Here is a 23246-nt window from a genome sequence, read left to right as displayed (position 1 = left end):
TCCTCAGCCATATGTCCCCTCCATCTTCCTGGCCAACGGCCAGTAAAGTCACGTCTCTTTTTAGCCAATCAGGAAAGGGGTCCCACGACCTGCTTCCTGATTGGCTGGGAGGAGAGTCAGTGTGATAATAGGGAATATTCATTCACTATTGTCATAGAAACATATAGAAACATAGAATGTGTCGGCAGATAAGAACCATTTGGCCCATCTAGTCTGCCCAATATATCTGAATCCTATGAATAGTCCCTGGCCCTATCTTATATGAAGGATAGCCTTATGCCTATCCCATGCATGCTTAAACTCCTTCACTGTATTTGCAGCTACCACTTCTGCAGGAAGGTTATTCCATGCATCCACTACTCTCTCAGTAAAGTAATACTTCCTCATATTACTTTTAAACCTTTGCCCCTCTAATTTAAAACTTTGTCCTCTTGTGGTAGTTTTTCTTCTTTTAAATATGCTCTCCTCCTTTACCGAGTTGATTCCCTTTATGTATTTAAAAGTTTCTATCATATCCCCTCTGTCTCTTCTTCCAAGCTATACATGTTAAGGTCCTTTAACCTTTCCTGGTAAGTTTTTTTCCTGTAATCCATGTACTAGTTTAGTAGCTCTTCTCTGAACTCTCTCTAGAGTATCTATATCCTTCTGGAGATATGGCCTCCAGTACTGCGCACAATACTCCAAGTGAGGTCTCACCAGTGTTCTGTACAGCGGCATAAGCACTTCTCTCTTTCTACTGCTTATACCTCTCCCTATACATCCAAGCATTCTGCTGGCATTTTGTGCTGCTCTATTACATTGACTTCCCACCTTTAAGTCTTCTGAAATAATTACTCCTAAATCCCTTTTCTCAGATACTGAGGTCAGGACTGTGTCAAATATTCTATATTCTGCCCTTGGGTTTTTACACCCCAGGTGCATTATCTTGCACTTATCCACATTAAATTTCAGTTGCCAGAGTTCTGACCATTCTTCTAGTTTTCCTAAATCCTTTTCCATTTGGCGTTTCCCTCCAGGAACATCAACCCTGTTACATATCTTTGTGTCATCAGCAAAAAGACAAACCTTACCATCGAGGCCTTTTGCAATATCACTTATGAAGATATTAAACAAAATTGGTCCCAGTACAGATCCCTGAGGTACCCCACTGGTAACATGACCTTGTTCTGAATGTTCTCCATTGACTACAAGCCTCTGTTGTCTGTCACTCAGCCACTGCCTAATCCACTCAACAATATGGGAGTCCATGCTCAATGACTGCAGTTTATTAAAAAATAGGAACAAGGAGGGGCAGGGGGACTTTTAAAGGGGATACCATCATTAGACCAATAATCAAAGTACATATAGGGTAAAAAACAATCTTTATTTGAAGAAACCATCATCATATATAGAAGAGATTGCTGTATTAAAAAACATAGATATATGCCCCTGAAGAAGCGGTCACCCGCGAAACATGTTGGGCCAGTGTATGGGCATCAACGTTCATCACTACATCAAACCTATGTTACCCCTTGGGTTTTTGTGCATGCTACCTACAATATCTGTAATACAGTATCTATGTTTTTTAATACAGCAATCTCTTCTATATATGATGATGGTTTCTTCAAATAAAGATTGTTTTTTACCCTATATGTACTTTGATTATTGGTCTAATGACGGTATCCCCTTTAAAAGTCCCCCTGCCCCTCCTTGTTCCTATTTTTTAATGAATTTTGGGACGTGGATACCTTTACTTCAATATCCATCTAGGATATATATTTCTGTTTGGAGCTTGTCTTTCTTTTATCGACTGCAGTTTATTGATAAGTCTTCTATGTGGGACAGTGTCAAAAGCCTTACTAAAATCTAGATATGCAATGTCTACTGCACCTCCACCGTCTATTATTTTAGTCACCCAGTCAAAAAAATCTATAAGATTTGTTTGACATGATCTCCCTGAAGTAAACCCATGTTGTTTTTCATCTTGCAATCCATGGGATTGATGATGTTCCACAATCCTATCTTTTAATAGGGTTTCCATTAATTTGCCTACTATTGATGTCAGACTCACTGGTCTATAGTTGCTCGATTCCTCCCTACTACCTTTCTTGTGAATGGGCACGACATTTGCCAATTTCCAATCTTCCGGGACGACTCCTGTTGCTAATGATTGATTAAATAAATCTGTTAATGGTTTTGCCAGCTCACCACTAAGCTCTTTTAATAATTTTGGGTGTATCTCATCAGGACCCTGTGACTTATTTGTCTTCACTTTAGACAGCAATCTTAGAACGTCTTCCTCTGTAAAGACACATGCATCAAACGATTCATTAGTCATCCTTTCAAGTGGAGGTCCTTCTCCTTCTTTTTCTTCTGTAAAAACTGAACAGAAGTATTCATTAAGGCAGTCGGCTAGCCCTTTATTCTCTTCTACATACCTTCCATCCTTTGTTTTTAATTTAGTTATTCCTTGTTTTAATTTCCTTTTTTCATTTATATATCTGAAGAATGTCTTATCCCCCTTTTTCATAGACTGAGCTAGTTTTTCTTCTGCCTGCGCTTTAGAAGTTCTTATAACTTGCTTGGCCTCTTTCTGCCTAATCTTGTAGATTTCCTTATCTTCATTGCTCTGGGTTTTTTTTATAATTACAAAATGCTAGCTTTTTATTTTTAATGATTTGGGCCACTTCTGCAGAGTACCACAGTGGTCTCTTCCTTTTTTTGCTTTTACTGACAAGTCTAATGCAATTTTCTGTTGCCTTCAATAATGCACCTTTTAAGTAGTCCCATTTCTCCTGGACTCCATGTAATCCGTACCAGTCTGATAAGGACTCATTTATGACTAATTTCATTTTTGAAAAGTCTGTTTTTCTAAAATCTAAAACTTTTGTTTTTGTGTGGTGTGACTCTTTCACAGTTCTTATATTAAACCACACTGACTGGTGATCACTAGATCCCAAGGTTTCGCCTACAATGACATCATATACCGAATCCCCATTTGTGAATACCAAATCCAAAATGGCCTCCCTCCGGGTTGGCTCCTCAACCACTTGTTGCAGAGACAACCCCAGTAGGGAATTTAGAATATCTGTACTCCTGGTAGAACTTGCTATTTTGGTTTTCCAGTTTATATCTGGAAGATTGAAATCTCCCATAATGATAACTTCTCCTTTCATTGTCATTTTAGCTATTTCTTCAACTAGTAGATCATCTAGTTCTTTAACTTGACCAGGTGGTCTATATATCACACCTACACGAGTTACTGCATGATTAGCAAACTGCAACGTAACCCAAACTGACTCTATGTTGGCCTCACCAACTTGTATTAGGTTAGATTTAATGCTATCTTTCACATACAGGGCCACTCCTCCTCCTTTCTTGCCTTCTCTGTCTCTTCTGTATAAAGAGTACCCTGGTATGGTTATGTCCCAGTAATTTCTTTCATTAAACCATGTCTCTATAACAGCCACTAAATCTACATTCTCAGATGCCATTATTGACCCAAGTTCATTGATTTTTTTACCTAAACTGCGAGCATTTGTAGACAGGACTCTGAACTTATCATTTCTTAACCTCTGTGCTTCTGACCTGTTCTGGCATTGTTTCGGGGGGCAATTGGACTCTTGTAATTCCACTCTTTTGCCCCCCCCCCCTTCCTAGTTTAAATACTCTTTCTCAAATTCTTGGAGTTGTTCACTAAGTACATTTGTTCCTTTGAGAGAAAGATGCAAACCATCTTTTTTGTACAGTTCCTTTCTATTCCAAGTAGAGCTATCATGAGAAACAAAGCCAAATCCTTGCTCTTGACACCATTTACTAAGCCATATGTTGAACTCCTTTATGCGCCTCTGCCTATCATTCTGAACATTATGAACAGGCAGAACTTCAGAAAATGAAATGGTGGATGCAAAATCCTGTACGTCATTACCAAGTGTGATAAAAGATTTTTTCACCTCTGACACTTCATTGCAAGCCAGGTCATTTGTCCCTAGATGGACAAGAACATCCACGTCCCCTTCCTGCTTTGCTTGCTTAACAATATTAATAATACGTCTTCTATCTCGTCTAGCAGTAGCACCAGGGAGACATCTCACAAAACCATTTTCTTTAAGCTCCACACTTCTTATGATTGAATCACCCAGCAACAGCTGCTTCCTTTGAGACTTCACTTTTCTTTTTTGTCCTTGGCTGCAGTCTTGCATACATTAGACATAGGAGTCGATGATTTCTCACCCTCTGTGCTTGAGTCCATATCCATGTTGTCCTTACATTCTGAGAGTGCTGCAAATGAATTTTGGAGAACCACCGACTGTGGGACATGTCTTCTATCCACCACTCTAAGTCTTCCAGAACCTACAGTAACCCATCTGCCATTTCTGGGGGTCCTCTGTGGCAGTGGCATTGCAGCAGTCCCAGCTGGAGTTTGTTTAACAGATAATTTAAATATCTCTGATTTCAAAAATGCAATTTCCTGCTGCAGTAAGGAGAATTGTCTACAGATCTGACAGCATCCGAATCTCCAAAGAGTGGAACATGAAATAAATGCACAACAATTCCTGCACTGAACCAAGTCTGCCATTTTAAAGAGGAGAAAAAAAAAATAAGAAAATTTGTAAATTTAAGTCAAACAAATCTTACCTTTTTTTTTTTCTTTTTTCCACCTTCCAGCCTACCTCCTGACTATCTCCTGCAATATCTCTTCACTGTACTTAAAATGTTGTACTGGAATGGAGTACTTGCAGCTAATGAATTAGGCCAGCTAATGAGTATGTCTATATATATACACTCACTCCTTCACAGCTCCTCCCCCAGCAACAAATGTAACACCTTAATGAGCTGGTCTCATTAGCAAATGCACAATAGCAGACACCTGACCAAATTCCTTTCCTCTTCTCAAGCAATGGTCAGCAAAAAGAAACACAGATGAGTTGGTTGCAAACTCCAAGCCAATCTCTTTCAGTATCTCTTCAATCTCTTCAGTCTCCTGCAATATCTCTTCACTGTACTTAAAATGTTGTACTTGCAATGGAGTACTTGCAGCTAATGAATATAACTGGGTGGGCTCGGGGGGCAGTGCTCTGCGCCCTGAGCCCACCCTTTTTTGAAGCCTATTAGAGCCTCTATCCCCTATTGAAATCCATGCGTCCCGCACCCTGCATGTAGATTAGGGGGCCGGACGCATGGATAGGGGGGCAGCGCCCCTGCGCCCTCAGTGGAATGCATCTAAGTATAATCTCATTCTTCGCATAATAAAGCAGAAAGGAGATCAGCAACTTAGCATACCTGAGTCGCCGAACATCATCTGGAATGCCCAAGAGCGCCAGCTCCGGAGTGCAAGAAACCGAGAGTTGTAGACGAGTTTTGAGAACATCAAACACCTCCCTCCAGAACTCGGCCACTCGTGGGCATGTCCAGAACATATGGAAGTAGGTACCCTCTGAGGTAAGACATCTATTACAGGCAGGGGATCTACTGGGGTAAATTCTGTGCAGCCTCTGAGGTGTATAGTACACTCTGTGCAGGAACTTAGTTTGAATGAGCTTGTCTCTGGACGCTATCATCAGTCAGGAACAGTCCCCAAGACAGTCCTCCCAGTCCTCCCTATCTAATTCGGGTATGTCAGTGAGCCACCTCTGCCAGAGCCTATCCAGCCCCGGGGAGACCACCCTCATCAGGGTAGTATAGATTGCCGACAGAGGTTTAGGCAGTGTTTCTTGTGCCACCACATCCTCCAAGCGATCAGTCTTCATCACAGGGGTGAGAGGGAATTGAGCCCTAATCGCATGTTGCAACTATCAAAAGCCCATCCAACGAGGCAAGCCAAATGACCGTCTCAAGTCTAAAAATGAATGGAGCACCCCTGAGGGCATAACATCCTTCAATCTCTGTATAGCATACCAAGCCCATAGATGTGGATCAGGGATCATCCGCAGGTGAGGCAGCGAGGAGTTTCCCCACAAGGGTTGATAAGGGGACCAAGTATGAGGTTTAAGAAAGTGAGCCCTGGCAACAGTCCATACCCGGAGGGTCGTCTTAGTGGGATGCGGAATGGAAGTATACGCACCTGTGCCCCGGTAGGCCAGATTGCTAAGTTCAACCAAGGAGCCCAGACAAGCCGCCTCCAAGCAGATCACCACGCTCAGTCATGAGCCCGAAAATTACCAGCGAATGGTGACCAGCACAGCTGCCCAAAAATATAATTTGAAATTAGGGAGCGCCAGCCCCCCGCAATCATTCGGGAGCTGAAGGGTGGCCCTCACCAGATGAGGGTTAACACCCGCCCAAACAAAGGAGCTAATGCAACCCTCCAAGTCCCTGAAAAAGGAGTTATTAATCCAGCAAGGGAAGTTGCGAAAGATATAAAGGAATTTCGGCAAAAATATCATTTTGATGATATTAATGCGGCCCAGAATGTTTAGGGGTAGGGTAGCCCACGAGGCGCAATGCTCACACAGCCGCAGAAGGACAGGGTGAATGTTGTGCCCATAATATGCTCCCAAGTCCTTAGTGACCCGGATACCCAGATATTTAAAGAGCTCTCCTTATATTTACTTGAGCCCCATCTCGATTCAGCGATGTGCATGAGAGCAGCGGCTCTTCCGGTTCTCTCTCTCCTCATTGGCTCACACAGCAGCGGGAATAATTGGCTCCTTCTGCTGTCAGAAGCCAGTGAGACAATGGGGAGAAAGTGGGGGCGGGGCATAGCCAAGCTCTGTGTGCAAATGGACAATTTACAGGAGCGAGCCAAAAGGCTTGCTATTGGGGCACTCCGCAGGGGGGAGGAGCCAGGACCTCCGGCGGGGACTCAAAGAGAATAATTTCTTTTAAAATGTATTTTAAAAGAAAAAATGAGAAAACATAACCCTTAGAATCGCTTTAGGACCATCACAACATCTCTACCTATCCAATGTAACAACAATTCACACCTTCAGCATTGTGATTCAAGGGATTAACACCTATGCAGACTCCCTGACACCAAGGATGGGATGATATACCTAGTAGAGGGGGTTCCACAACTTTTACCCCTCCTGTTCTGGTCTTGGTCTCTTGGACAATCAACATCTACCTTAACACATTCGTTGGAGGTTGGATGAAGGTGTTTGTGCTTCCTGTGTGGATATAAATGTTGGGGTACCTTCCTGACACTCATTAGAACTGAAGAAGTGGTTTGGAGAAGTTAAAAAAAGTCTTCAACATTACAAAACAAGTCCGTGTGAATGTGACCAACTACTACTAGGTACACCATGACTCGTATCAACGAGAACCTTCACAGACATGTTCAGTATATTTATTATAACCACTTGCCAACTGCGCTATAGCTGAATGACAGCTACAGCGCTGATGTCCAGTTCTGGGGGGGGGGGGGGTCATACTGTATGTGGTCCTCCCGTAAACGTGTGGTGCGCTCGGTGATCACTGTGTCCCTAGCACACAGCTTATCACAGAACGGGGCCAACCACAGCAGCCCTTTACCACGTGATCAGCTGTGTCCAATGATAGCTGATCATGATGTAAACACAAGCTGGTCATTGGCATTCCTTTCCTCACGCTGACAGCATGAGGAGAGAAGAGCCGATAACCCGCTTGTGTGAAAGGGGAATCTACAATTATAAACAGGGCATTGATTATCATTGTCCGGATTAATAGTGCAGTCCCAACAGTGCCCACTAGTGCTGCCAATCAGTACCCGCCAGTGCTGCCAATCAGTGCCCACCTGTGCTGCCAGTGCCCACCAGTGCTCCCTCATCAGTGTCACCTATCAGTGCTGTTTACCAATGTGTTTCAGTACCGCCTACCAGTGCCTATCAGTGCCACCTATCAGTGAAGCCTCATCAGTGCCCACCAGTGCTGCCTCATCAGTGCCCATCAGAACAGCCTATCAGTGCTCCCTCATCAGTGCAGCCTATCAGTGCCCATCAGCGCACATTAGTGAAACATAACATTTCCCGGTTTGCCAAATTTTTAACAAACTATGAAAAACATTTATTTCTTCAAAATGTTCAGTCTTTTTTCATTTATTTAGCAAAAAAATAAAAAACTCAGTGCTGATTAAAAAAAAATAAAAGACTTGGGGGCTTCTTGCCACTCATCAGACGTTGGCTAGAGCCTTGTCGGATTCCGTGGAGGAACCGACAGGTTACACACGCCACTTCCGGTTCCGGGTTACCATCCCTATCGGCTCTGCTGCACACTGGACACCTGCGAGGCTGCTCATCCAGGGAGCCCACGATACCTGCAGCATTGGACGGCAGTTGGAACTGTTTATGCTACACAGCACAGGACTGTCATGTTGGTTTTTTGATTTGACTAATTCCTACTGGTCCCACTGTGGGAACTGCGGATCAACATTCCATTGATTGTCTTCTGGATCATCTGTTTTTACATATAAGTTGCTGCAATAAATTGTCATTTCTCTATTCCCATTTATGACCTGGCGCCCTTGTTCTTCTTTCTCCTGTTTTTGCTAGAGCCTGGCGCCAGCCATTCCTCCCCTTTATGGAAGTTAAAAAATGACTCATGGGGAACATTGTTCATGAGAAGCTTACCTCAATTTTAAATCAATTTTAACCATGCCCATAGAGAATTTAGAATCCCATGGATATCCTATAACCAGTGCTGGGACAAGATCATCTAGATCCCAGGGTGAACATGCCAAACCGTGCCCCTCCAATCAAGACGTATGAGCAATATGTGTCAGTAAAAAATCCTGCTTATCCCCTAAGCATAATTTCCTCCTTCCCTCCCTCCCAGTACTAATCTGCCCCACTAAAGAAATTTCCTCCTCCCAGCACAAATCATTGCCCCCCCCCCCATCCCCCAGCTCAAAAAGCCCCTTGCCCCAAGAAATCATCCCCCCCCCCCCCAGCACAGTTCCTCCCACTCCTAAATTTTCCCCTCACAGTACAAATTTTCTTTTTCCACTCCAAATCCCCCTTCCCAGCTCAAATATCCTCTTAACCCCCCTCCCATCACAAATTCTCTCCACCCCTCCCAAACCCAAATCCTCCTAAATCACCAATCGTAGCACCACCCCCACCCCCAAAATTTCCCCTCCTAGAACAATACTTACCCCCTGCCGCCCCAAATTCCCCCTTCCAACACAAATCCCCTCCCCCTCAATCTCCTTGTGGCGCCCCCACCCCACATGATACCACAGTGCAGCCCAGCCACCCATCCTGCCCACCCCTTGCCCTGGCCCTGCCTATAACGATGGCCTGAATCTAAACGTAGATTGATCTCACCTAGATTGGGCCCCTGGAACCCTCGACCCTAGGCCAAAATTGTCATCAGGTACGGAAAGTGACGACAGCGACGATTCTGATGTCTCTTTCTGGCACATCGCTTGTGGAATTTGGGAAGTTTGTCAAATGATTCTTCAGAATTTCCAACGAAGCGATGTGCCAGAAAGAGACACCAGAATCATCGCTGTCGTCATTTTCCGTACCTGATGACCAATTTTCCCACGAATCGCTATCGCTCAGTTCTTCAAGTAACTCAGTTTCGCTGTCGCTGTTTTCCAGTTCGTCTAAACGCGCTTTTGCACAAAAAAAGAACGCTTTTTGGACTCCATGGTCGTTCTCTATTTTCCAGGCACAAAGAACTGGAAAAGCGAAGGCAGGGCACTGGAAAAGTCACCAGGTGAAATCCTGTGGTAAATTGGGATGATACAGTGTAATCCGTTAGGATCACAGCTTTCTATCCTCTCATTTGGTGTATTTACATTTTTGAATTTGCCGCCGGTTACACCCCCCTGTGCCACAACGCTCACAGGAAAGGGAACCGGAAGACAGGTGCCGGCATCTGCAGAGCACAGAGTGGGGAGAGAGTGTGAGGATGCCTGCAGGATGGCGGGGGGGAGGACGGCGGGGGAGGACAGCGGGGGAGGACGGCGGGGGATCGCAGGGAAGGTGATTTTGATTCTGGGGTAATCCCGAGTGTGGCTCGGGGTTACCGCTTTTGGTACTAAAAATTAACCCCCGAGCCACACTCTGGGAATACCGCCAGGGAGGTTAAAAGGAAAAAATTCCAGGATCCGAGATTCCAGAAAGGAGCCAGGTCCTTACTCCTGACTAGGCAGAAAAAAAAAAAATCATAGAGCAGGAATTGGGAGTATACCTCCTGGGACTGCCCCATGGGTGTAGTTAAAGTTCTGTTAACTTTGTTAACCCTTTTCCGCCTAGTGTCCTTCTCCTAGGAAGTGCAGCATAACCCATTTGACTAATGAAGATATGTCGCTGTGTCCGTCAATGAATGAAAGAGAAAAGCATTTTATGAATGGAGGATGCTGACCTTTCTTTTATCCTCCCATCCTCCATTCATAAAGCACTTTTCATTGGGGGAAACAATAATACAGCTATTTTGAATGGAGGAAGGGGCATAAAGGGTCAGCCTTTTTTACAAGTGCCTACGACAGGTAACCCTGCTCTTATTAACCCCACAGCACCTGGTGCTGATACTGATTTGAAGGGTTAGTTCACCCTTTCACAAAAAAATGAAAAGCAAAACACACAGCATCTTCCCTACCTGCTGCATGAACGTTATGTGATCCCCATGTTCTGCCACCCTTTTCAACCGCTATAGTAGTTAGGAACTTTAAAACATTACTACACAGCACCGAAGTCTGTGTAACCGCATAATATAAATAATTGCAAGTGCTCATTGGTCAGCACTAGCCATATGACCATGTTGACCAATTATAATCCTTCTGAGGCTCTTTTCTTCTGGTACGGCATCCCAAAATGAAGCCGAGATTCTCACTGGTCAGCACTGTCATGTGGTCAGCACTGAATAATGAATACTCGCCATTGTGAACAATATGCTGCCATACAGCCTCCAGAACTGTGTAGGGGAAAATGTTAAATTGCCGGATCCTTATACCAACTGGAGGGCATTGGAAGATTGAAACAACATAATATCCATCTTATGTTGTTCCAATGCCCTCCAGTTGGTATAAGGATCCGAAAAATTAAAATTTAGCAAGGACCAAGGGGGTGGGTAGGGTGTTGTGAGTTAGCCTACCCTTTTCATTATTACTGATAAGGTAACTAACAGTTGAAAATATGCAACAATCTTTGAGGGGACAGAAGGCAGGAAGACCTAGAACCAAGATCACCCACCCAAATCATTTTGTAAATTGCTTTAATCCTTGGTGCTAAAATCAAACTAACCCTTTAGGCCAGGGGTTTCCAAACTTTGCTAAACTTTATCTGCCCCTTGAGGCACTATTCTTCCAAATGATATGAGGCACTATCCCTCCCATTGACACCAATGATTGGGCACTCCTCCTCCTACTGTTCACCAACCCTGATGCCAAGTTTACCCTCATTGATGCTAGGCCACATTTTTTTTCCCCAATGGCCACAATCTGGCCCCCCTAAAGTGTGAAGGACCGAAATCTGGCCCTTTGTTTGAAAAGTTTGGACACCCCTGCTTTTGGCTTTTTTACATTGAGCATTTAGCCCCGGTACATGAGATCCCGTTATTGTGGTGTGAGTGCAAAGCTCAGGGGCAGCTATTCTTCAAAATGCTTTAAGGCACTATCCCTCCCATTGACACCAATGATTGGGCACTCCTCCTCCTACTGACCACCAACCCTGAAGCCAACTTTACCCTCATTGATGCTAGGCCACATTATCTATCCCCAATGGCCACAATCTGGCCCCCCTAAAGTGTGAAGGACAGAAAACTGGCCCTTTGTTTAAAAAGTTTGGAGACCCCCTGCCTTTTGCACATTGAGCGTTTAGCCCCGGTGCATGAGATCCCAGCATTGTGGTGTGGGTGAAAAACTCAGGGGCACCATCCAGCCTTGTGACGCCTCTCATATCCCCTGCACCCCCTTAGGTAAATTTACTGAATTTAGCCACAAATGTCCAGAGGTGGCCAGACATGGGAGACAAAATAAGAAAAAAAAAACATTTTCTAAATTCTGAGGCTTGGCGCTGCCCCAGGCAATGGCCCATAAGGACCAATATGGTAAAGGAAATCACTAGATATTTGTTGTAAAGCTGTTTTAAAAAAAAAAAAAAAAAAAAACAATTTGAATAATTATCAAATCATGCAAACTCACTGCAGAGTCCTGAGGTCCACCAAGAGAACACCGCAATCTAATATACTAACTGACCACAGCCTCAAGAACAGTTTAGGGGACAAATTTAAATTGTCGTACCCTTAAACCAACTGGAGGGCATTGGAAGATTGGAACAACATAAGATAGATATAGCGAGGACCAGGGGGTTGGGTAGGGTGTTGTGAGTTAGCTTACCCTTTTCATTATTACTGATAAGGTAACTAACATAGTTGAAAATATGCAAAAATCTTTAAGGGAACAGAAGGCAGGAAGACCTAGAACCCAGATCACCCACCCAAATCATCTTGTAGATGGCTTCACTCATTGGTACTAAAATCTAAATTTTAATTTTGGGGAACTAACCCTTTAGGCCAGGGGTTTCCAAACTGAGGCCCTTTGCTAACCTTTATCTGCCCCTTGGGGCACTATTCTTCAAAATGCTTTAAGGCACTATCACTCCCATTGACACCAATGATTGGGCACTCCTCCTCCTACTGATCACCAGCCCCGATGCCAAGTTTACCCTCATTGATGCTAGGCCACATTTTCTTTTCCCAATGGCCACAATCTGGCCCCCCTAAAGTGTGAAGGACAGAAATCTGGCCCTTTGTTTCAAAAGTTTGGAGACCCCTGTTTTAGGCCTTTTGTACATTGACCATTTAGCCCCGGTGCATGAGATCCAGGCATTGTGGTGTGGGTGCAAAGCTCAGGGGCACCATCCAGCCTTGTGATGCCTCCCATAACCCCTGCACTCCCTTAGGTAAATTTACTGAATTTAGCCACAAATGTCTGGAGGTGGCCAGACATGGGAGACAAAATAAGAAAAGAAGGAACACATTTTGTAAATTCTGAGGCTTGGTGCTGCCCCATCTGTCTCTTCTGCCCCAAGCAATGGCCCATAAGGACCAATATGGTAAAGGAAATCACTAGATATTTGTTGTAAAGCTGCTTTTTTTTTTCCACTTTAACTAATGTAGGGAATTGTGAGCAGCGATAAAATGCAGTCTGTGTTACAAACCGCTGACCATTATCTTTTCCATACCCCTTCACATACTTATCACATTCTTTACATGCCCCTCCTGCACATAGTACCCCCTATTATACCTACCACTCTCCCACACATACTGCCCACCTATCATACACTATATTACCAAAAGTATTGAGACGCCTGCCTTTACACTAGGGCTGCGCATCTTCACTGGTCTCACAATTCGATTACGATTATCATGTCAACGATTTGATTTGATTCGATTCCATGATGCATCACGATTACTGCCCATGCCCAGCCCACTGCCAAATGGTTTTCAAAACTTATCAAAAAAAAAAAAACAATCAAGCAGTCAAAAATTAATTATTTTCATCTGCTCTTAAAGGATACTTCCCTGGACCCTGGCATGGCCTGCAACCCCTGCATAGTGCAACTGCATACATATAGGAAATTCTGAACATAGCATAGCAGAGACAGACAACAACACTATTTACTAGAAGTTTCAGTAAAATAGTACGGCATCAAACTGTAGTAGTGCAGTTTACTTCTTCATAAAATAAAATAAAAAATTAATATAATGTCTAAACCTTTTAAATTACAACTAAAGGCAAAACTTTTATTTTTGATTTGGGATAGAGTGGAGGAGAGATGTATTAGAACATCTGTCAGTGTTTATTGCTGTCTATGTTGTCCACGTTGGAGAGATTCACCCTCTCTATTTGCCCTGTGTTTTTACCATTATTATTGAAAGTAAAATGAAAAACCCCCAAATTTTCTGTTATTATTGGGATTTCCTCTCACTTTCAGTTTGGGACAGAAAGTGAAGGTAAATTTCCACAATGGGGCAAACATGGAAAAAATAAACCTTACAGGTGTAATAATTAAATTACCTTCCCTTGCTCTATCCAAAATGAAAAAGAAGTTTTGCCTATAGTTCTACTTTAAAGCCCAGATAGAAGCCAGCCAAGCTAATATTCTTGTCAAAATGGTCATCATAAATTCCCACAAAACATTATATAAATCCTTTATGTGAATATATACATTGCGATAAATCCCAGGTGTGCCATAACCTGTCCTCTACAAAACAGAGCACTTTCTGACGAGTAGCAAACATCAAGGTGAACCTGGAACATAGTGCTGCAGAACTTCCAGATTCACTGTGATGTTTGTTTGCCCCTGCCACTGCCAATCAACTCAAGTGAGTTGATGGCTGCTAGAGGGGAGTTATAAATATATAAGCTCTCAAGTTGTCACTTTACAGAAAACGTTACCTGTCCTGCAGTCTACCACGACACGATTAAACCTAACTGAAGCCAAGCCACCACTGGAGGAAGAAAAACCCTTGACAGAGTAAATCGTCAACTGAAGCTTAAACCTTGAGTAAATCTTTAAGGGATCACAAATATACAGGCAGCACACGATTGTCTGAATCAGAATCATGAGAAAGGTTTGGCACTGCTACAACTCAAGGCACACGAGGTTAGGTTAGGTCAGGTTTGTGTGTACAAAATATTTGTGATCCAGTAAAAATTTAATTAACCACTTTACCACCGGAGGATTTTGCTGTCTTACGTCCATGCCACTTTTTGCGATTCGGCGCTGTGTGACTTTAACTGACAATTGCGCGGTCGTGTGACGCCGTACCCAAACGAAATTTACGTCCTTTTTTTCCCACAAACAGAGCTTTCTTTTGGTGGTATTTGATCACCTGTGTGCTTTTTACTTCTTGCGCTATAAACAAAAAAAGAGCGTTTATTTTGAAAAAACAACAATATTTTTCACATTTTTTTATATGAAATTCCCCCCAAAAAAAATGTAAAAATCTAATTTTTTTAAAATTTTTGGCCAATTTGTTTTCTGCTACCTATGTTTGGTAAAAAAAAAAAATCACGATAAGCGTATTTTGATTGGTTTGCGCAAAAGTTATTGCGTTTACTAACTGCGGGAAAGATTTCTGTCATTTTTGGTGTTTTTTTTTTAACGCGTAATGGCGGCGATCTGCGATTTTTTTTTGCGGGACTGCAACATTGCGGCGGACAGATCGGACCCTTGACTGACATTTTTGACACTTTTGGGGGTACCAGTGACATTACTGCAGTAATCAGTGCTATATGTATGCACTGTTACTGTAAAAATGACACTGGCAGTGAAGGGGTTAATTTTATTGGAGAGTGAGGGGTTAATGTATGCCTGGTGCTTACTGACGTGTGGGGGGGGAGGTGACTGTGTGACAGAAGGACAGATCGGATGTTCAGCTATGCTGAACACTCCGATCTGTCAGTCCCTGTCACTTAGGAGATCCGCCCGCTCTGTTTACACAGGCGGGCGGATCTCCTCACTCCATTCCCCGACGATCGGGGAAGAGCGGCGGCGATCGCCGCTGCTCCTCCCCTGGCCCGACTCCCGCTGTGACTGAAAACAGCGGGAGCGCGCCTCGGCGGCGCGCGGGCGCCGCCTACAGGGGGAGGAGTCCAGCGACGTAGGTCTACGTCGCTGGACGGGAACGAGCCACTGTGCCGCAGTAGCAGCACAGTGGCTGGGGGTAAAGTGGTTAAGGTTTTAAGCTTCAATGTATGATTTAATCTTTCAAGGATGTTCCTTCCTGTACCGTGGCTGGTTTGCCTTCAGTTGCCTAGATACACTTTTACCTTTTATTTGTTTGGTTGAGGCCCGAACCCCCTACAGGCACTTAGTGTGTGAACATTCAAAATGGACCATCTTTAAAAACAAGCCAATCTCCATCTCCAGCGCCAGAAAAGCTGTAAGAAAATATATATAAAATGTTCCAGGATCACTATGATGATGATTGAGTTTGCCCCTTCCAGTCAACTAAGGTGCGTTATAAGCTCTCGTCACGACACTCAGTCAGTCACGTTACAGAAAACCATTACCTGCACTCTACCACGTCGCGTTCACCTTTAACTGATGCCAAGCCAAGCCACCATTAGAAGAAGAAAAATCATTGACAGAATAAATTGTCAACTGAAGCTTAATGCGGAGTTCTACCCTGACAAAATGTTTTAGATAAAAATCCCCCCGGGACAGTCAGTGCATTTAAGCAACGATAGCCTCTGAACTGTCCCCTGTTCCACTTACCTGTAAGAAGAAATACTTACCTTGAAAATGTCTTGTCCAGAGCTGCCATCTCAGGTGTGACAGCTGAAGCCGGAGCATCCTCTTTGGTGTCCTATTCGGTGACGTCGGAGTTCCAGAATGCCCTGCACCAGCCTGGCTCGTCACTTCCGGTGCAGGCTTGTCATCCCTGCACAACTTCTGGGCATGCCCAGAAGCTGTTTAGCAGAGAATGACTCGCCTGCACCGGAAGTGACGAGCGGGGCCGGTGCAGGCGCATTGACTCCTGGGATCGATGACGTTCAGCTCCCAGGAGTCAATGCAAGCAGGAAGTGACATCAGCGGCCATGTCCGCAGAGGGAGAAAGAGGAAGGAAGGCAAGTATATTTTCTTTAAAAACAAGATAAGTGAATTAAAAAAAATTGGAATTATCAAATTGTTTTTCAGGTAGAAAAAAGCAAGCGGATGGTGAAAAAGTACATTTTGAGGGTGGAACTCCGCTTTAACCTTGAGGAAATCCTTATGGGGTCACATTCACAAACTTACAAATATAGTAATATTACACATACAAGTAACATCCAATACCAAAAAATTGGTGTATTATTTGTGATCCAATAAGATAAGATTTACTCAAGGTTTTAAGCTTCAATTTACGATTTTTTTTCTCTCAATGATTTTCCTTCCTATAATGGTGGCACTGTGGCTTGGTGTCAGTTGTCTAGAAGGAAATACACTTCGTATTTGGTTGAGGGTTAAATGAACCCCTAGGCACTTTTAGTGTGAAACAACGGAATATGGACAATCTTCAAAAACAAATCTCAGTGCTATAAAAGCTATAAAACAACACTGGTGTGACTGGCAGACTGGCAGTGGGCAGACCAGACGGCACTTCCTAGATGTGACAAAAATCATAAAAAAAAACATGAATTAGTAATTACTGCAGTGCTTAGCATTTAGGAACATGTAGGTTTTTCTGTAAGAACACTAGTTGATCCACATGCTCTGGCTTGAGGGTGCTTCTTTTTGCAGTTATCACATCTCCTGCAGTAAAGAAAACCCGCTCTGCAGATACACTTGTACCTGGGATACACAAGTATTGCTTTGACACCTGAGAGAGGAGGGGAAATATGACCTCATGCTCACACCGCCATTTTCAGTGAGGGACAGAGGTGGGGCTTTACATTATTTTTCCATTTCCTCTTCTGCCTTGGCATAGGGGGTCTTGGGTTCTATTGCACCTTCAGCGTCAGTGAAAGACTGTCCCAGCAAAGTGATGAACAGCGATGTGGCCTTTCTTTTGGGAGGAGAATGGCTGTCCTCAATGGGTGTTTCTTCTTCCAGAGTTACTTTTTCCCTAGGCACTTCATCCACATTTGTCCTTCTATTAGATGTAATTTGTGTTTGAACAAAAGATAATAGTATAAGAAGAGCACACACTGAACTGCCTGAGAGACTGAGTGTGATTCATTCTGATGGGGTGTGGAAACCGCACAGTAATTGATGCAGTTCCCGCACTGCATCAGTGAAGCGGAGCTTACACAACACAATGTAGCTGAGCTACTAGCCGTCAGGGAGGAAATATGATGAAATTCAAATTACGTTCAAAGATGCAGCCTCCTCAGTCACTCCTCTGTATATCTCCAATCTCTCCTACTCTGTGAGAATAAAAGGCAGTCCCTTAAAGCGAGGATCCAGTGCCTAGGCTGTATGAAGGATCTTCTTCTCTGCCTCAGTGCTGTACCTCTTTCAGGAGATCTGTTTTGATGGCATTCTTGATCTCATGGGCATGGGTGTGTCTCCCCTGGTGTCTGTCATGCTCTGGAGCAGTTGTGCATTTAGAGTGGCAATGAGAGACACTGTTGGGTTGTACTCTTCTGACATCAGCCAGGTTGCATCCTTCATTGGCTTTAATGCACTCACAGTGTCCTCTGCATTTGACACATCTGTTTCATTGAGAGTGCAGAGATCAGACTCTCCTTTTCTGACTTCTGGAGACAGCAAGGTGGCACAAACTGCAGGTTGTTGTTCTAAGAACCCCTCGTCCATGTCATATGCGCTGTTCCATCTTGTTGGCACATCAGTTATTAGCTTATGATTCTTCAGGCCCAGACATTTCTGTTTCTCTTTTAGACAGTGGCTTGCTCTAGTGCTGCGGTAAAAGAATGTGGATATTCGTCGCACTCTGCCGAGAAGCCTGGGAAGCGTGGCCACTTTCAGTGCCCGCTGACATGCAAGATTGAGTGTATGGGCGAATCATTTAACATGAGGAAATTTACCAACTTGAGCTGCAACTATCATGTTCGCCACGTTGTCGGTCACAAGCACTACAGATTTAGCGGACAGCTGCCATTCTTCCACGACATGAGACAGTAGCTCTGCCAGATGAGCACCCGTGTGAGACTCATAAATGGCTCTCGTTTGCAACACATGTGACAAGACCTGCCAGTCCTTAGTAACGTAATGTGCTGTTATTGTAACACAGGACTCTTTTGTGACTGAAGTCCATGAATCATACGTTATTGCGACTCGACTGGCTTGGTTCATTGACGCAAGTACCTGAGCTTTGGTTTCATGGTAGAGTGCAGGTATAAAGTTTTCTGTAAAGTGACTGCGTGACGGGATCTTAAAACGTGGCTCTAGCGTCTTTAACAGTTAGCGAAACCCGGGGTTGTCCACAACAGACTAAGGCCGTATGTCCCTGGCGATGAAAGCTGCCACAGATTTGGTTAGTTTCTTCCCTTTTTCAGAGTTGGGCAGAAAAGTTGACAGTATGGTATCAATTCTTGGCTGACCTGGGTCTATTTCCTTGGCAGTGGCACTGCAGGTGGAGTCAGCGAGATCCAAGTGCCCAATCATTGCTCTCAGTAGGGGGAATAAAGGGCAGGAACTATGCCCCACTGTTTCTGACAGTGGGGGAGTAATACCCAAAGGGGAAGATAAAAACAAGCAAAGGGCCGCATCCTGCCCCCAGGTCGCAGTTTGTAGACCACTGCTTTAGGATATTTGTTTAGCCTGACAGCTTTTGATAAACCATTTCCACTATTGATTTACATATAAAACCATGTCCTATGTTACTCCTGTTTGCTTAGTATTTGCATGTGTAGTCCAGCCAGGGCACTGCTGCCACATCATCTGGATGGCCTGGACTGTCACACAGCCATCCACATTGCTTCTGCTGTTTTTCCCCCTCCTCTCTGCTGCAATGAAGCTGTGCAGCCTTGAGGTTGGAGATGAGAGAGGACACTGTGACAGGCTATATGCCTGCTGCCATGGCCACCTGAAGCTCAACCATTGCCTGGGTGGGAAAGAAGCAGGAGAGCAGTGATTGGCTGCTGCACAGTCCAGGAAAAAGAATGTCAGCCTCCTGAACACAGTAGTTGCAGGTGTGAAGACTGATGGGAGATGTAGTCCTCAGGAACCAGCCCCTGATCAGGAGAAAGACTGTGTGGAACTATAATTCCGGGAGGGAAAGAGAGTGCTGCAGAAGAGGAAAAGGACAGGAAGCCCCGGCTCGACAATAGTTTTCTATGTGGATAGCTGGGGAACAGCTGCTGGTGTGCTACTGAGTGGCAGCACTCCCTATGTTACTGTATTAGGACTGAGCAGTTATAGCTGCCAGAGACTACCCCTCCAGAGGCACCACAGTATGCGTGCAGAAAAACTTGGAGAGAAAAGACCCAGTGAGCTGCTGGGGACGACATCTGAACCCAGAACATCTGAAGCAGGGGAGGACTGGGAAGGGGGGCTGGGTGGCAATTGCCCCCTGGGCCACTCTGATGCTGGGTAAAAAGACCGCACTCAGGGCTGGACAAATGTAGGGGCCAGACACTGTATACAGCTGCTGGTCGCTGCTACACAATGTAATATTTGCAGAGCTGCATCGGCACGGTATTAGTGTGTAGAGTACGCTCCTGTGCCCGGCTGGCACAATACTAACATGGTCACTTCCCTGTCAGGCAGAGTGATCTCCATCCGACAGGAGCTTCCTAGGCCCTGCCTGGCGTGATGTCATGTCTTTTTGTTAAACCTCCTTTTTTGCTATTAACATTAAATTATGTTACCACATTGCATTATGTTTGTCTTGATTCATAACATCAATATCTGTTATGAAACCAGGTGTACATGGATGGTGAGCTGATTTGATGGTTCAATGGGCCACTTGACTGGGCTTGCCCCCCAGGCCTAAGGCTGCCAGCCCTCCCCTGATCTGAAGCTTTGCCTGAGACTGCTACAATGGTGTTCAGAGCTACTGCTATCACCCCCAGAGGCTGCAGGAGGCAGCTTAATCATTCTAGTGTTCCAGACACCTATAAGAGGGAGGGGGACCCCATTACAAATTTGAGTAGTGAGAGGCTGCTGGTCACCATCTTTGCAGCTCTTCTATATACAGAGACGGTACCAACCCAATTTGGGACCCCAAGGATTTGTTGGAGGATTACTCTGCTTTCCTTTGGAATTACAAAAACTCTGTTGAAGTGCGCACCAATGCAGTCTTGGGCCCCAACGCTGGCTGCCAACAGGTAAACCACCTGCCAGTGGGAAGGGATAAGGAATGACTGGGACTTTTACTCCCTGAATGTATGAATCCAGATTTAGAGTTTCCCATAAGCCAGGGCCTAGTAGCTATGGACTTTGCTCTTCCTGAGCCAGGTTTCTAGCGGATATTCAGTTTAGGGTGAAATTAGGTTTGATAATATCCAGTTTGTAAATTGTTATTATTGCAACTGCTATTTGCTATTGGTATATAGAAAAAAATCCGCGATACGGATGTAAGTAACTGACTGCAGCCTACCTCCTATATATAATCCCATGGTGGGTATATAATAGAAATGGTAATAAGGTAGAAGTGAGTGGCGCTGCCAAGTGATCCAAAAAACGAAGTAATTGGTAAAAAATACACAATTAATGATAAAAATTAAATAGAGGTGTCCTCATGTAATAAATATATAATAGCAACCTCTTAAATAATAAATATGTAATAATGAACAACACTAGTATATCACTCAATGACACATAAATAAAGTGACCAATATGCATACAACCTTAGCAAAGAAATTTCACCCCACACTGATTCGATGGTAAACTTGCGACCATCAAAAATTGTGAATTATGGCAGAGGCACAAACTAAAATAAAGTGACTAGTGTAAAGTGACTTGGTGCAAATTACAATAATCCAGGAGAAAAGCACGTATAAAGGTGACTCAGTGCTAATACAAATAATATCTATATAAGTGCGCATACACATGTATAAAAATATATATAAAAAAATAAAATAAAAATAAAAATTGATTCAGTGCAAAATCCAGGAACCAGTCACATACAAAGGTGACTCAGTGCTGATATAAAAAGTCCATATAGGTGCACATATAAAAAGTCCTTGATAATCTCCAAACGTGGCTGGTGTAAGTGATGGATCACTCGTGCTCCCCTTCCTCCCAGGACGCACTCACCAGATATACTAACCCCAGCAGGGGTAGTAAGCTTTCTGTAGTTAGAGGATGTGGCTCATATGAACATCCGCTGATTGATCCCAAAATAGGCATCCACTAAAGGACCCGTATACCATAGCCAATGTGCATAAATAAATGCTCAGGATATGTGGGAAGAAGAAAAGGGCTCACATGGTGAAGTAACATTTTAAAATCCAAAAAGGTTAATTAAAATCGTACTCACATTAGCAAAATCCAATACAGGCAATCAAGGTAAAACGATTTCTCCGCTTTCCAGTTAGACTGAGAGCGCTTCCGAGACACGATGCGTTCCAAGTTCCGGAAATGCGTTCCACAAGGGCGAAAATGACGTGATGGCGCTCTATGCGTTTCGTCGATGTGACGTTATCAGGAGCAGCGTCACCCACGCCATGTCCGCGCCTATAAATACCAGATGGTTACTTGGCGACCAGAAAAACAACTACATCCCATTAGTTGTTGCGGCCACTCAAAAAGCGGACTAAAGATGACTACGCTGTTGTTGGGCAAAGATAGAAATACCGCAACTAACAAAGACATAGCATCTTTCGACATAATTGGAGCATAATACGGCCCACGGATTTCAAAGTTAAAACTTTATTAAGTGGATCCATAAATGTGAAAGTGTTAAAATTTACCCAAGGAACGGCACATATAGACATATGCAGCCAATCAGGTAAATGTTAGAATAATTTGCAGCCGATCAGGTAAATGTTGTTAAAATAATTCTATATTACTTCATGTTGGGCGCCCATGTAAGCAGCAGCGCGGGACACCGGCTCCAGACATCGCCTGCATTAAAACCGGCGTTTACAGCCCTAACGAGCCGGCAGATGCTGCTTCTTACCTGCACTTCACACCGGGGACCGAGCGGCCATGGACCTTTCCTGCAGCACGGCACCGCCGCAGCACGGCGGAGCTCCGCCGCCTTCACAAATCAAGCCCCCGGCTTCACTTGCGGCCTCCTCTGAAGCGCCCATGGAGGAAACCGCCTCCCACTCCAACACTGCAGGGCTCGGCCAGCAACCAAGTCCTATACCAGAGGCGCAGATTGCCTTCTTAACCCAGGCAGTAGCCACCCTTCTTTCTCCCACCTCTTCCACCCGCTCACTGGGTCTTCTGTAAACTGCTTCTGCTGCTGCAACTCTCAACACTACACACTGCACACTGCACGCGGTACACAGAACACTGCAGGGTCCAACAGCTGGCACCCCCTCTACACTTCAGGGTCCACACACTGGCACCCCCTCTACACTTCAGGGTCCACACACTGGCACCCCCTCTACACTTCAGGGTCCACACAATGGCACCCCCTCTACACTTCAGGGTCCACACACTGGCACCCCCTTGTACACTTCAGGGCCCAAACACTGGCACCCCCTTTACACTTCAGGGTCAACACTGGCACCCCTTTTACTCTTGCTTCCTGCACCAGCTAACTAGCTCCTGGATCCCCCTGACCTTCTCCGGAGTGGTCCCCTCTCACTAGGCAGACCCCCAGGAGCAGTTTGCAGTACTCACAAACTGGGAATGCTTTCCTGAATCTGGACCCCTCTCAGCTCCTCTGGTCCTCGGCACACCAGATCCTCTCTGCAGCTCAGCTCAGCCTTCTGTCCCCTCAGGCAAGCCGCCTGGGACACCCGATTCCTCTGACAGGAGGAGAGACAGCTG

General features: G+C 44.5%; 1 protein-coding gene across 1 annotated transcript in view; it reads right to left on the bottom strand.

The window, feature by feature from the left end:
- LOC309569872 (alpha-1-antitrypsin-like) overlaps positions 1-12109 on the bottom strand; it is a gene marked incomplete at its 3' end in the record, with an annotated part of 67241 nt that extends 55132 nt beyond the window's left edge. The window contains exon 1 of the mRNA XM_082275864.1: positions 12047-12109. The remainder of the gene's footprint in view (positions 1-12046) is intronic.
- Positions 12110-23246: the final 11137 nt, after the last annotated feature.

The sequence above is a fragment of the Pelophylax lessonae genome (genome assembly GCF_965119305.1).
Source record: "Pelophylax lessonae genome assembly, chromosome: 13".
In the NCBI taxonomy this organism is placed as follows: domain Eukaryota; kingdom Metazoa; phylum Chordata; class Amphibia; order Anura; family Ranidae; genus Pelophylax; species Pelophylax lessonae.
The sequence above is the reverse complement of the archived record's forward strand: the minus strand, read 5'-3'. Positions and strand labels throughout refer to the sequence as shown.